This window comes from Crocuta crocuta, unplaced genomic scaffold (genome assembly GCF_008692635.1).
Source record: "Crocuta crocuta isolate KB4526 unplaced genomic scaffold, BGI_CrCroc_1.0 scaffold13, whole genome shotgun sequence".
NCBI lineage: Eukaryota > Metazoa > Chordata > Mammalia > Carnivora > Hyaenidae > Crocuta > Crocuta crocuta.
In genome coordinates, this window is record NW_027530007.1 from 2,342,613 (window position 1) to 2,354,908 (window position 12,296).

A 12,296-nucleotide genomic window follows, 5' to 3' on the forward strand; every position below is an offset into this window, starting at 1 on the left:
CCCTCCAGCCGTCCTCACCTCCGCCCAGGGGTCGCCTCCACAGGTGTCCGAGCCACCCACTCTGTCGTTCACCCCACCGCGACGGCGTGGTTTCTCACCGGCTGTCAGCACTCGGGTCCCGCGCCCTCCCGACCCTCCCCTTCTCTGCTCCCCACGCTCAGCATCCCGATCCCCTGTATAGAGAGCCCCTCCATATTTCCCCAAACTAAATGCTGCCGAGGTCTGGCCCCTGGGCCGCCCTTCCTGTCTCCCTCTCGTGTGACTGAGCCGGTTCCCGATTCCCCCTCTCCCGGGCAGTGTTTCTGGAAGGTGCACAGTGTAGGCGCACGCTTCACCTGTCTGGCGGGTGCCTGTACGTGAGCCCGCAAAATGAACCACTGGGAGCCCCAGACTGCACTTGTCACCTCCGTTTCATCACCCCCACCCAACCACCTTCCTTATTCTTGGACCCGGGTAACCGAGGCACCTAGGTAGATCTGGACACCCGACCTCTGTTAGGCCCCACACGCCTCCCTCTCTCTTGTGTGCTGAACTTGTCTGAGCAGTGCCCGCTGCGGGCTTAGCCCCTGGGAAGGCCGAGGAGGCTTGTGTTGGCAGCAAATCAAGTTGTATGAATAATGAGATCTGTGGCTTGCAGCACCTCCTATCTGAGAATCTAAGCATGCTCTGGCTGTTAATTATTTTGCCTCCTGTCACTCACAGAACTTAGGGAAGTGTGCCTGGCCGACGGCTGGGTAAATTGAGGCACAGGGTGTGTCAGGAAGGGACCTGGAGGCAAGTCAGAGTTTGTCCTGAGGTTTTGTTCCCAACTGCCTCGCCTCTTAGCTCCCTGCTACAACTACTGGGCTCTGGTTCCTGACTTTAGACCCTAAGCGATACTCATCTTTTGGGCCATTAAAGTGTCCAGAGATACCAGTTTTCTCTGACTTAAAGCAGGACTTTGAATCATTTAAAAAAAAAAAAAAAAGGTGCAAGCTGTTGAATGCCAGTGTGTCTTTCATGGTTTCCTGATGGAGTTAGTGGGCCTTGTAAACACAAGTTGCCTCTGTAGGATGTGGATTCATCCGTTCAGTAGTGAGTGTTCCTATATAACAGGCATCATGACAATACATGGGGCTACAGGGGTGGAAATAGACATAGTCCCTGCCCTCCCATCGCCGACGTTCTAAAGAGGAGGGGGTAAACAAATCAACAGACAAAATAATTTCAGTGGTGTTAAGTGTAGAAGAACCAGTTTGGAGTTTATTCCACGTGCAGTTAGAAGCTATTAGAGGATTCTAAGCAGAGAGGTGATACGATCTAAGTTTTCCAAGATCATTCTGGCTGCTATATGGAGATCGGATTGTGAGCTGCAGAGGTAGAAGCAGGCATACTGATTGGGAGGTAGGCTGCTGCAGCTTCCGGGCAGGAGATAGTGGTGGCTGGGGTCACCAGGATCGTAGCAGTAAAAGTGAAGGGTGGAACCAGTCTCCTCCTGCCCCCTCCCCAGGAGAGCTGAGAGCTGTAAAGCAAAACTTCCGGGAACACCGATTCAGAATTACACATCTAGCAGATAATTTTTGGATTATACTCAGGTTTGGCTCGGCAAACCTTACTCAGCACCTGTTGTGAGCCAGGTACTGTGCTAGACTCCAGGGATACAGACGTGAACGAGGTGAGGAGGGAGCATTCTCCACATTATAACGGCATGCTCACAGAGGGATCGCCGCCTTCTTGACGGAAGAGGGTTTGTGGGTTTAAAACCCAGTTAGAGGTGGAGGAGGCTGTACCACCGGGCTTCATTCCCAATTCGGCTGCATTATTTAAATGGGAGCATTATCATTACCTTGCCGATGCTCTAAGAGGTCGCTCAGGGAGATTGGGACTGTTCTCGTGGTAGATGAGAGCAACTCAGTGGCCATGCACTTGAACTATTAACCAGAATAAAACCTGATCTCTCTGCTGCTCCAAATCTGTGCTGTCAGAACATGTCTGAGCCAGAGGACCGTGGGAGCTGTGTAAGCCAGCCCCGCTCCTTTCCTGCTTGGGTACCTATAGCCCCTAGAGGCTAGGTAACTCTTGAAATCCCATAGCAGTTTGTACATTTTTTAATGGCGACCGTCACTGTCCACCTCTATTTCAGTCCCAAGTGTCCTGCAGGACTCTAAGCTTTCTGAGGCTAGGATCGCTGCTGGATTCGTCTTTGCATCCCTCACAACATCAAGATCAGTGCCCCCCACGAAAAGTAAACTCATCCAAGATTGGTTGACTTGCCTGGGTGTCTCAGCACCTAAAACCAGGACCCGGAAATCCGGTCCCTGTCTTGACATCAGACCGCACTTCCCTGCAGATCCCTCCTCATCCAGGGTGCAGGAAAGGGGCAGCCAGCAGTGCCCGTCTCACTGAGCTCACAGAACAGGGCAGCCCTTAACTGATGAATCTGCTCTCTCTCCAGCCCTGCCTACAGGGAACAGCTGTGGAGGGTGCTGACCAAGTAGTTATTCGACACTCAGCAAATATGAAGTGTAGCTCTTAATTAGAGCGTGGACTTCGTACCGAGACCGTCTGGGTTTGGATCCTGGCTTCTTTCGCTATGAACTGCGTGATCTGCAGCAAGCCATGTAACCGCTCTGTGCCTCAGTTTCCCCGTCTGTAAAATAACAATACTTCAGGGAGTTGTTGGGAGGATTAAATCAGGTGATATCTATTGTGTTTTTTTAAATTTTTTTATTATATTTTATTAACAACTTTTTCTAATGTTTATTTTTTAGAGAGACAGTGTGTGAGCGGGGAGGGGCAGAGAGAGAGAGAGGGAGACACCTAATCGAAAGCAGGCTGCAGGCTCTGAGCTGTCAGCACAGAGGCCAGCGCAGGGTTTGAACTCACAAACCGTGAGATCATGACCTGTACCAAACTCAGCTCAAACAACTGAGCCACCCAGGTGCCCCCCCCATGTTTTTTTTTTAAGAGTTTATTTATTTATTTTTTGAGAGAGAGATAGAGCACAAGTGGGGGAGAGGCACGGAGAGAAGGAGAGAGAGGATCCCAAACAGGCTTCGCACCGCTAATGTAGGACTTGAACGCGGGACACGGGACTTGAACGCGGGACATGGGACTTGAACCCCTGAACTGTGAGATCATGACCTGAGCTGAAATCAAGAGTCAAACGCTTAACCAAGTAAGTCACCCAGCTGCCCCAGGGCACGATACCTATAGAACAGCACTGAGCACTTTGTATGTGCTTGATTGAAGTAGTGGTTACCATTTCACTGTTACTGATTTATCTGTTTCTTCTCTGCCACCAGAATTTAAGCTCTTTGAGGGCAGAGATTTTGTCCCTTTTTTTTTTTTTTTTTTTGGTCTACTATTGTAGTCCAGTACATAAACTTGCCAGGCACTCAGTAAATATCTGTTAAATTGAATGACTTATTGAACAGCTGTTATGTCCGGGCACCATTGCAGGTGCTGTGGATATAGCCAAGAACAAGATGGCCAAGGTGCATGGTCCAGTGGAGTGTGTATTCTGGCGGGAGAGACAGACAGTACAAGGTGGACAAGATAGTGCACGATGGTGAAAAGAGATACAGGGAGAATGAAACAGGGCACTAAGATGGAGATGACCGGGAGCAGGGTCAGGACCAGAACTCGAGCTGGCTCTCCGGAAGTGACTTTGAATGGCGACCCAGATGACAGGTAGCAAGGACAGCAGGAGTGATAAACCCAGTGGGACCAGAGCGTGGTGAGCAAGGAGTTGACAGGGGTCGCATCTGTGACCACGGTGAGGAGTTTGGATTTTACTCATCAGTTCTGAACAGTGGGAAGTCACTGCCTGAGAGCCCTTCCATGTCAGGAGAAAGCACAGGATGCTAGGAGAGCAGTGAATGGGCTCTCCTTGTCCTGGGAAGGCTTTTAGAAACCAGCAGGCTCGCAGTGTTGACCTTATTCCCATTAAGTTCCTCATTTCTCTGGCCTAGACGCCCAGGGGACGTGGGAGCCATCAGCGAGGTTAACAGAGGGCCCGGCGTGCGTGTCTGTGGGTCTTGCAGATTCCCTCTGAGAATGAGGGTGCTCAGTTCCTTGAGTTGAATGAATGAGCATTGCCAGCCCTTAGCATCTCGCCCTGCACAGTGGCATGGCCCATGTCCTCTGCTCCTCTCTGCATGAGTTAAAGCTTCTTATCTTGGGGGCGCCTGGGTGGCTTAGTCGGTTAAGCGTCTGACTTTCGCTTGGTCGTGATCTCACGGTTCGTGGGTTCAAGCCCCGCGTCGGGCTCTGTGCTGACTGCCAGCTCAGAGCCTGTAGCCTATTTCAGAGTCTGTGTCTCCCTATCTCTCTGACCCTCCCCTGCTCGCTCTGTCTCTCTCTCTCTCTCTCTCCTAGAAATAAATAAAAATATTAAAAAAAAAAAAAAAGCTTCTTATCTTGGCAGTGTCCCTGAAGCAACACTGGAGTGTTGCCACACGCATATCTGTCACAGTGTCTTTGTTGGGGGTGTCCTGAGATTGACCGGGTAGCTTTCCTCCCCCCCTCCATCTCCACCCCTTCTCTTCCAGTCCCCACTGAGTATCACCAGGCCCCCTAGAGAGGCTCAGGCCACACTGTCACCTCTGAACACCTCCTGTCTGATCGCTTGATCAGGAAGGCGGTGGTACCTAGAAAGCATTGGCTGTCTTTGGTCTGGGCCGAGCGGAGTTGGGAAGCTTAGCGGAGCACTCAGAAATGGCATTTAAAACCCAGGGCCTCAGCTCGCCAGGAATCCGGAGTTGGCCTCTGCAGCCTGGGTGCTGTGGCAGCTTTTCAGAGCCTCGCACGGGCATCCCCCTGGCCGGTTGGCGTTCGCAATGCCGCTTGCCCTGCTAACCTTGGGAGGCCACCACGAGGTGGTATGGGAATCCAAACTTGGGGTTGCAAGTCACTTTCAGGCTCCTGGGACATTTTATTGGCAGAATCCAAAATGCCTGTCGGTCACACGTCATCTGTAGCCTTGTAAAAACTAAACCCAGAGTGAGTACAACCGTCTTCTCAAGTAACTTTTTTTTTCAACAAGAGTGACGTGTGCTTATTTAGAAAATGGACAGAAATGTCACCTTACGTACATTGTCTCACCCTCAGCCTGCTTTCTGAGATAGCACCCTTAGTACCATTTTACATACTCAGGAGCTGAGGCCCGGAAAGGTTAAGTAACTTGCTAGAGATCAAGCTAGTCCAGAACAGAGTCGGGATTCAAACCCAGGCAGTGCGTCTGTCTCCTGAGCACAAGCTCAGAGCCCCGTGTTGGATCCTGCTTCTCAGCAGAAACAACAGAGAAGAAGGAAAAAAAAAAAATCTCTCTTCAGCCCAGCGTGGGTGACTGTTAGTTAGGGTGACCAGAGTTAGCTCACTGGCTGCTGCAAAGGGTTTGAATCCTATGCCCCTTCTGTCTCATCTGACCTTGGGCAAGGTAATTAACCTCCCTTTGCCTTACTTTCCCCAACTGTAAATGGGGATAATGATACTTATACCTTCATAGCTCCCAGGGGCATTGTGATGTTTGAGCCAAAGTGCTTTTGAACTTCTTTTATGAAAGGGCACCGAGCACCAATTGCTGTTACACTTGGTTATTAAAGACCTATTATGTCCCGGTCCTCCATGAAGCCTCGTTAAAAGGTGGATGGCAACAGTCCACAGAGGGAAAGGGGCCCTTCCGTGGTGGGCACAGCGGGGCCAAAGCCTTGGTGCTGAAGTATCTTAAGGATTGAGGGTCATGAACATTTCTCCATTTTTCCCGGTTGTGCTGTACTGCAGGAGCTTCCGTAAGCGGGTCTGTACACGGCGCCTCATGGCACAATCGAGGACACTGGTGGCACCGCAGAGAAGGGGGTTAAAGGGCATGGTTTCTAATCCTGGCTATGCTATCTTTATAAGATGAGCCAAGAACACAGAGATACCAAGAAATGATGGCTGTCTTCCATTCGTCCTTCCTTCCTACCCTCCTTCCTTCTAATGATTCACTGATTCAATTAATAAATATTTATTGAGCTTTTTTTATGCTCTTGGCCCCATGGTAGATACTGGGAATATTGTGGAGGGCAGGGTAGAAATCGCTGTCTTCCCCATCAAAGCTTAGAGTCTAGGGCCAAGAGGCTTATTATCTAGTTGGAGTCTTGTGAATCAAGAAAGAACATGTTGGGGGCGCCTGGGTGGCTCAGTCGGTGAAGCGTCTGACTTCAGCTCAGGTCGAGATCCCACAGCTCGTGGGCTCGAGCCCCGCATCGGGCTTCATGCTGACAGCTCAGGGCCTGGGGCCTGCTTCAGATTCTGTGTCTCCCTCGCTCTATGCCCCTCCCCCACTCTTGCTCTGTCTCTTTCTTTCTCAAATATAAATAAACCCTTAAAAGTTTTTTTTTTAAATGTTTTATTTATTTCTGAGAGAGAGAAACAGTGTGAATAGGGGAGGGTCAGAGAGAGAGGGAGACACAGAATCTGAAATAGGCTCCAGGCTCTGAGCTGGCAGTCAGCACAGAGCCCAACACGGGGCTCGAACCCACGAACCGTGAGATCATGACCTGAGCCAAAGTCGGACACTTAACCGGCTGAGCCACCCAGGCGCCCCTAAACACTTAAAATTAAAAAAAAAAAGAAAAGAAAGAACGTGTTGGTGAGTGTTTTGAACTCTCAAGGGAGAGTCAGGATGTAATTTCCGGGTGTACACATTGGCTCCCCTGGGTACCTGCCCTGGTGGGCATTCGGGTAGAGGACTGTGTTTGGCTTCCCAGAAGAGCCAGAGAAGAGTTGGTAGAACAGAGCCCTTCTATGTCGTACTTCACAAAAGGTCAGTAAGAACCCACTTCCACGTAAAGCCATAACCCTTTGTTACTTGAGTTCAAGTCAGGGAGGAAGGATCATGGGTTCTTCCCAAATGTTTTGAATTCATGCCACCTTTCTTAAGAAAGACCAGCAGACCTTGTCTCTCCTCCAGAATTCTCCCCCTGCCTGTCAGGTCTCCTCCTGCCGCCTTCGGAGAGCAGGCGTGCGACAGCAGGTGGGCTCTGGGGCTGCTTGGCGGTTTCCAGCATGCCCGCGGGGCTCCCGAGGGAACTGACGCCTGTGGACACCTGCGTGGGGTCAGTATATGCAGAGCGGAGCCAGAGGCTTATTTCTGCCCTAAGTCTTCCCAGCTTCGGGCCTCAGGATCCCTTCAAAGCGCGAGGTCAGGGAAGCCCCGCAGGTCATGGGAAAGCACACAGTGTTCTTCCCCTGTCCCTCCAGCAGGGCTGGGGTGGAGAGGGCAAAGGGCCGACAGAGGCATCTGCCCACATGCAGAGTGGGAGGAAGACCCAGGACGGCCTGCTCCGGGGTGATGGGACCTGCCCCCGGCCCCTGGCCTGCCCCTGCCTTCCTGGAGCTACTCAGCCGCCACTTCGGTCCAGGGCTCCTAATCACGCCCTGTCGGATCAGGAGGAAATGGCCGGCCGGCGAGGCGGCCAGGCCACTCGACCCCCTCCCTGGACCTCTTTAAGTGTGCTCGGAGCCCGCGGTGACAGCGGTCCAGCTGGGAGAATGTGACCCATTTCCTTGTCCCCTCCCACGTGGAGAGCTGGGTGGGAGGCTTTTGGAGACCAGCTCCAATTAAGGTTTTTCAGGCCCGAGGGTCTCCTGAGTAGCCCACCCACATGCTTCCTGCTGCCGGAATCCTGTGGTCCACGGCCCTGAGCTGAGTAACGGCTCCGAGACAGACGAAGTTGCTGCCTCATCAGCCCGCGGTCCTGGGTCTGCAAGCAGGGCTTCCTGTGGGGATCAGGATCCTCACGGCTTCAAACACCTTTCATGACGGGGACCCCGCTCTGCTTCTTCCTGCTAAATCATCAGGCAACCCAGAGACCCCATTTCCAAGGACATGGGTTAGCCCGGACACCGCCCACCCCCAGCCCCTGCCCAGGCCACCGCCTCACGGCCCCCTGCCCCAGGCTGCCCTGGCTTCCCACAGACCCCTCCTCCCGACCCTCGTCCCGCACAGAATGTTCTTCTGCTGCAGGAATAGGAACTGAAACGTGTTTTGGACCTTCCAGGTCTCTTCTCTTCTCTTCAGGTAGAAAACCTCTGAATGATTTTCACTTTGTAATTTTGTTTCTCAGGTGGGGGTAGGGATGGGGGGGCAGAAGAAGGCAGATGTATAGCCATGAAGATGTAAATACTGCCACGATGAGTGGGGGATTTTAAGTTGGTAATGTGGTAGTTCCGAACCCCTGAACNAAGCAGGCTCTTCACTGACAGCAGAGAGCCCGATGTGAGGATTGAACTCACAAACCACGAGATCATGACCTGAGTCAAAGCTGGACGCTTAACTGACTGAGCCCCCCAGGCGCCCCTCCAATCTTATTTACAAAGGTGCGAGCAAAAGGTAGAAGGGAATCTGGCCTGTGTAGCAACGTGGATGGAACGTGAGGGTGTTATGCTGAGCGAAATAAGTCAGGCAGAGAAGGACAGATACCGTATGTTTGCACATATAGAAGGATTAGGAGGAACTTAACGGAGGACCGTGGGGGAGAAGAAGGGGGTAAATAGTGGGGGAGGGGGAGGGAAGCAAACCATGAGAGACTCTTGAATGCTGACAAAAACTGAGGACTGATGGAGGTGGGGGGTGGGGGGGATGCACATGGAGGAGGGCGCTTATGGGGATGAGCACTGGGTGTTCTATGGAAACCAACATGATAATAAACTATTTGTAAAAAAAAAAAAAAGAAACTATTAAAAAAAAAAAAGGTGGAAGAGAATCTGCCAAGGTCAGCTCTGGTAGGCTGTGATCCCAGACCTGCGTAAGCCCCATCACTGACCGTGCGTTCCGCTTCCTGACTGCGGTAGAGGGTATGTCATCCCTGTGTCCGTCCCTACTGTTGGCACTGCCCGGTGGCCTCTCAAGGCGCATGGCATTCCTCTTGCCCATCACCGGAGTTGCAGGAAGATGGGGTGCTGGTGATTTTTAGGAGGACACGGTGGGGCCTCTAAGCCCAGAGGCCAGCTGTGGAGGGGTCCCTCCCGGGGCCTGGCTCTGCTCTCCTGCACGGAACAGCCTTCTGGAGCTTACGGTAGGGTGGAGTGGGCCAGAACAAATGCAAGTCCTTCCTCCCTCATGCCCCTCACCTCCCGTTCGCAGAGGTGGTGGCCGCCCACCTTCTGTCTCCGAGGGAGAGAAGAGGTTTGTCAGGCCTGAGAGCCGGGACAGAGTAGCTCAGATGCTCAACACCCGGCACTTCCTGGACCAGCCGGACCACCCAGGGGAAGAGTTCTCTTTTTTTCTCCTCTTCAGACCCCATTCCACTTCCTTTAACAAAATATCACTCGCTTCTTTGGGACTAGGTAATCTAGACAGAGTACAGAACTCAGAAGCCTCTATGGTGAAGGCCTAGTCTGCCTTCCCACCTGGAGGCCCAGCCCCAGAAGAGACCGCTGTCAGCTAGTGCCCTGTGCGTCTTACCCAGAGACCTTCTACACGTGTACAGACGTATTATGCACACGCATGATCACACATCTGTTGACAGGCACTGGATTTCCCCCAATGTGACACACAGTATTCTGCACCTTACTCTTCCCTTCACGATCAATACTGCAACTGGAGCACCTGGCCAGCTCAGTCGGAAGAGCGTGCAACCTTTGATCTCTGGATCGTGAGTTCGAGCCCCACATTGGGTGTAGAGATTACTTAAATGAATAAATAAATAAAAACTTCAAAAAAAATACTGGAACTTATTCTATACCAACACCATCATCATTATCATTAAGCATCTCAAGCACTTTCTGTGTGCTGAATATTGATTTATCTATCTATCTATCTGCCCAACCCTGAGATCAAGAGTTGCATGCTCTACCAGCTGAGCCAGCCAGGCGTCCCATGTGTGCTGCATATTGTTAAAAGGGCTTTACTTATATTACTCATTTACTCCTTACAGAAATCCTATGAACTAAGTACTGTTATTGTCCACAGTTTTGCAGATGAGTAAACTGAGGCACAGAGGGATTATATTACTTGTCTAAGGTCATTGAGAACTATCTCACCCATTTTAATGGTTCCATGGCATTCTTCTGATTGGTTGTACTTTATCATTTTTTTAATTAAGTTTTTTTACTTATTTTAGAGAGAGAGAGAGACAGCGTGAGCAGGGGAGAGTCAGAGAGAGGGAGACACAGAATCTGAAGACAGGCTCCAGGCTCTGAGCTAGCTGTCAGCACAGAGCCTGACGCGGGGCTCAAACACATGAACTGCGAGATCATGACTTGAGCCGAAGTCAGACACTCAACCAACTGAGCCACCCAGACGCCCCTGATGGGCTATATATATTTTTTTAATGTTTTATTCATTTCTGAGAGAGAGACACATGAGCAGGGGAGGGTCAGAGAGAGAAGACACAGAATCTGAAACAGGCCCCAAGCTCTGAGCTGACTGTCAGCACAGAGCCCGACGCGGGGCTCAAACCTACGAACCATGAGATCATGACCTGAGCCGAAGTCAGATGCCTAACCGACTGAGCCATCCAGGTGCCCCTGTATTTTAATTTCTTAAAACCAGTCTCCTATTGGTGAGCATTTAAGTTTTCTGTCTTTCATTACTATTAACAAGGAATATCTTTTTTTTTTTTTTTAATATTTACTTACTCCTGGGAGAGTGCAAGTGCAGGGAGGGGCAAAGAGAGGGGGCAGAGGCTCCAAAGCAGGCTCTGTACTGACAGACTGACAGCAAGAGCCTGATGTGGGGCTCAAACTCACGAACTGCGAGATCATGACCTGAGCCAAAGTCAGATGTTCAACCGACTGAGCCACCCAGGTGCCCCAAGAAGGAATATTCTTTAAAAAAAAAAAAAAAAGTTTGTTTTTAATCTTTTTTTTATTTCTGAGAGAGGGAGAGCGAGAGAGCGAGACAGAGTGCAAGTGGGGGGAGGAACAGAGAGAGGAGGAGACCAGGAATCCGAAGCAGGCTCCAGGCTCTGAGCCGTCAGCACAGCGCCCGACACGGGGCTCGAACCCAGGAACTGCAAGTTCGTGACCTGAGCTGAAGTTGGATGCTTAACCGACTGAACCACCCAGGCGACCTAAGGAATCCCTTATACACACATTTTTATGCGTTTGTTTAAGGGTATCTGTAGGACAAATTCTAGCTGAGCTGCTTGACCAAACAGTGCATCTGTTCAGATTTTTCAGTATTGCCAAATGCCCTCCATGGAGATGGTAACATTCTATATGCCTGTTAAAATCGTACAAGGATCCCTGTTTCCCCCATCCCTTGGCAGAAGCTGTCAAACTTTTAGACTGTTGCTAACCTGATAGCTTAGAGGTAGAATATCATCATCATTTCCATTTGCATTTTCCTCATGAGGAAAGAAGGGAATTTTTCATTTCATAGCTTTAAGAGCCATTTATGAACAATGTGTTATATTGTTTGCCCATTTCTTTCTTGGCTTAGCAGTCTTTTATTATTGATCTACAGGTGTTCTTTATATATTAAAAGAGCTTGTCCTGTGGCTGGGCTAAACATTACACCGATTTCAACAATTTGTCATTCTTTTGATTATATCTTTCTTTCTATGCCGAGAGTTTTGATTTTTATATGATCGAATTGTTTAATCTTTTAGAATATTTAGGTTTCATTTAATATTATTTTCATCTCCCACCATTTTCTTTTCTTGTGTTTTCACGCAATATGCGTACTCTCTATTTTAGATATTTAAAGCTTTGTTCCGTAACCAGTGGATCAATCCCAGAGACACCAGAAACGGGACAAACCGGCCTGTGTGCTTCCAGTCAGGCACTGGCAACGTCAGCTATGATAGTGTCTTGCCAAACGGTTAGCCTTATTCTAATTCTAGGGAACAGTTGGGCAAATCCAGATTGTGGGACGTCCTACAGACATTTCATGGACTCTAAAAAACGTTCATGTCATGATAGACAGAGAAAAGCTGGTGAGCCATTCCAGGCTATGTGAGGTGAAGAGCAGGGGATTGAATGCACTTGTGATTCCCCCTTTGGATCCTGGATGGAAAACCAGTGCCAGCCAGGGCACCTGGCCAGCTCAGTTGGTGGGGCGTGTGTCTCTTGGTCTTTAAATTGTGGGTTCGATCCCCACATTGGGTGTAGAGATTAGTTAAAATAAAGTCTTGAGGGGTGCTTGGGTAGCTCAGTCAGTTGAGCATCCAACTTTGATTTCAGCTCAGCTCATGATCTCGCGGCAGTTCGTGAGTTCAAGCCCCACATTGGGTTCTGCACTGGCAGCGAGGAGCCTGCTTGGGATTCTCTCTCTCTCTCTCTCTCTCTCTCTTTCTCTCTCTCTGTCTCTCTCTCTCTCTCTC

At 50.3% G+C, this 12,296-nt stretch overlaps 1 protein-coding gene across 1 annotated transcript in view; it reads left to right on the plus strand.

Moving 5' to 3' along the window:
* Positions 1–2,859: 2,859 nt before the first annotated feature.
* Positions 2,860–12,296, plus strand: part of CTNNBIP1 (catenin beta interacting protein 1) — a 31,535-nt gene continuing 22,098 nt past the window's right edge. The window contains exon 1 of the mRNA XM_077763967.1: positions 2,860–3,157. The gene's annotated coding sequence lies outside the window, so the exon portion shown is untranslated. The remainder of the gene's footprint in view (positions 3,158–12,296) is intronic.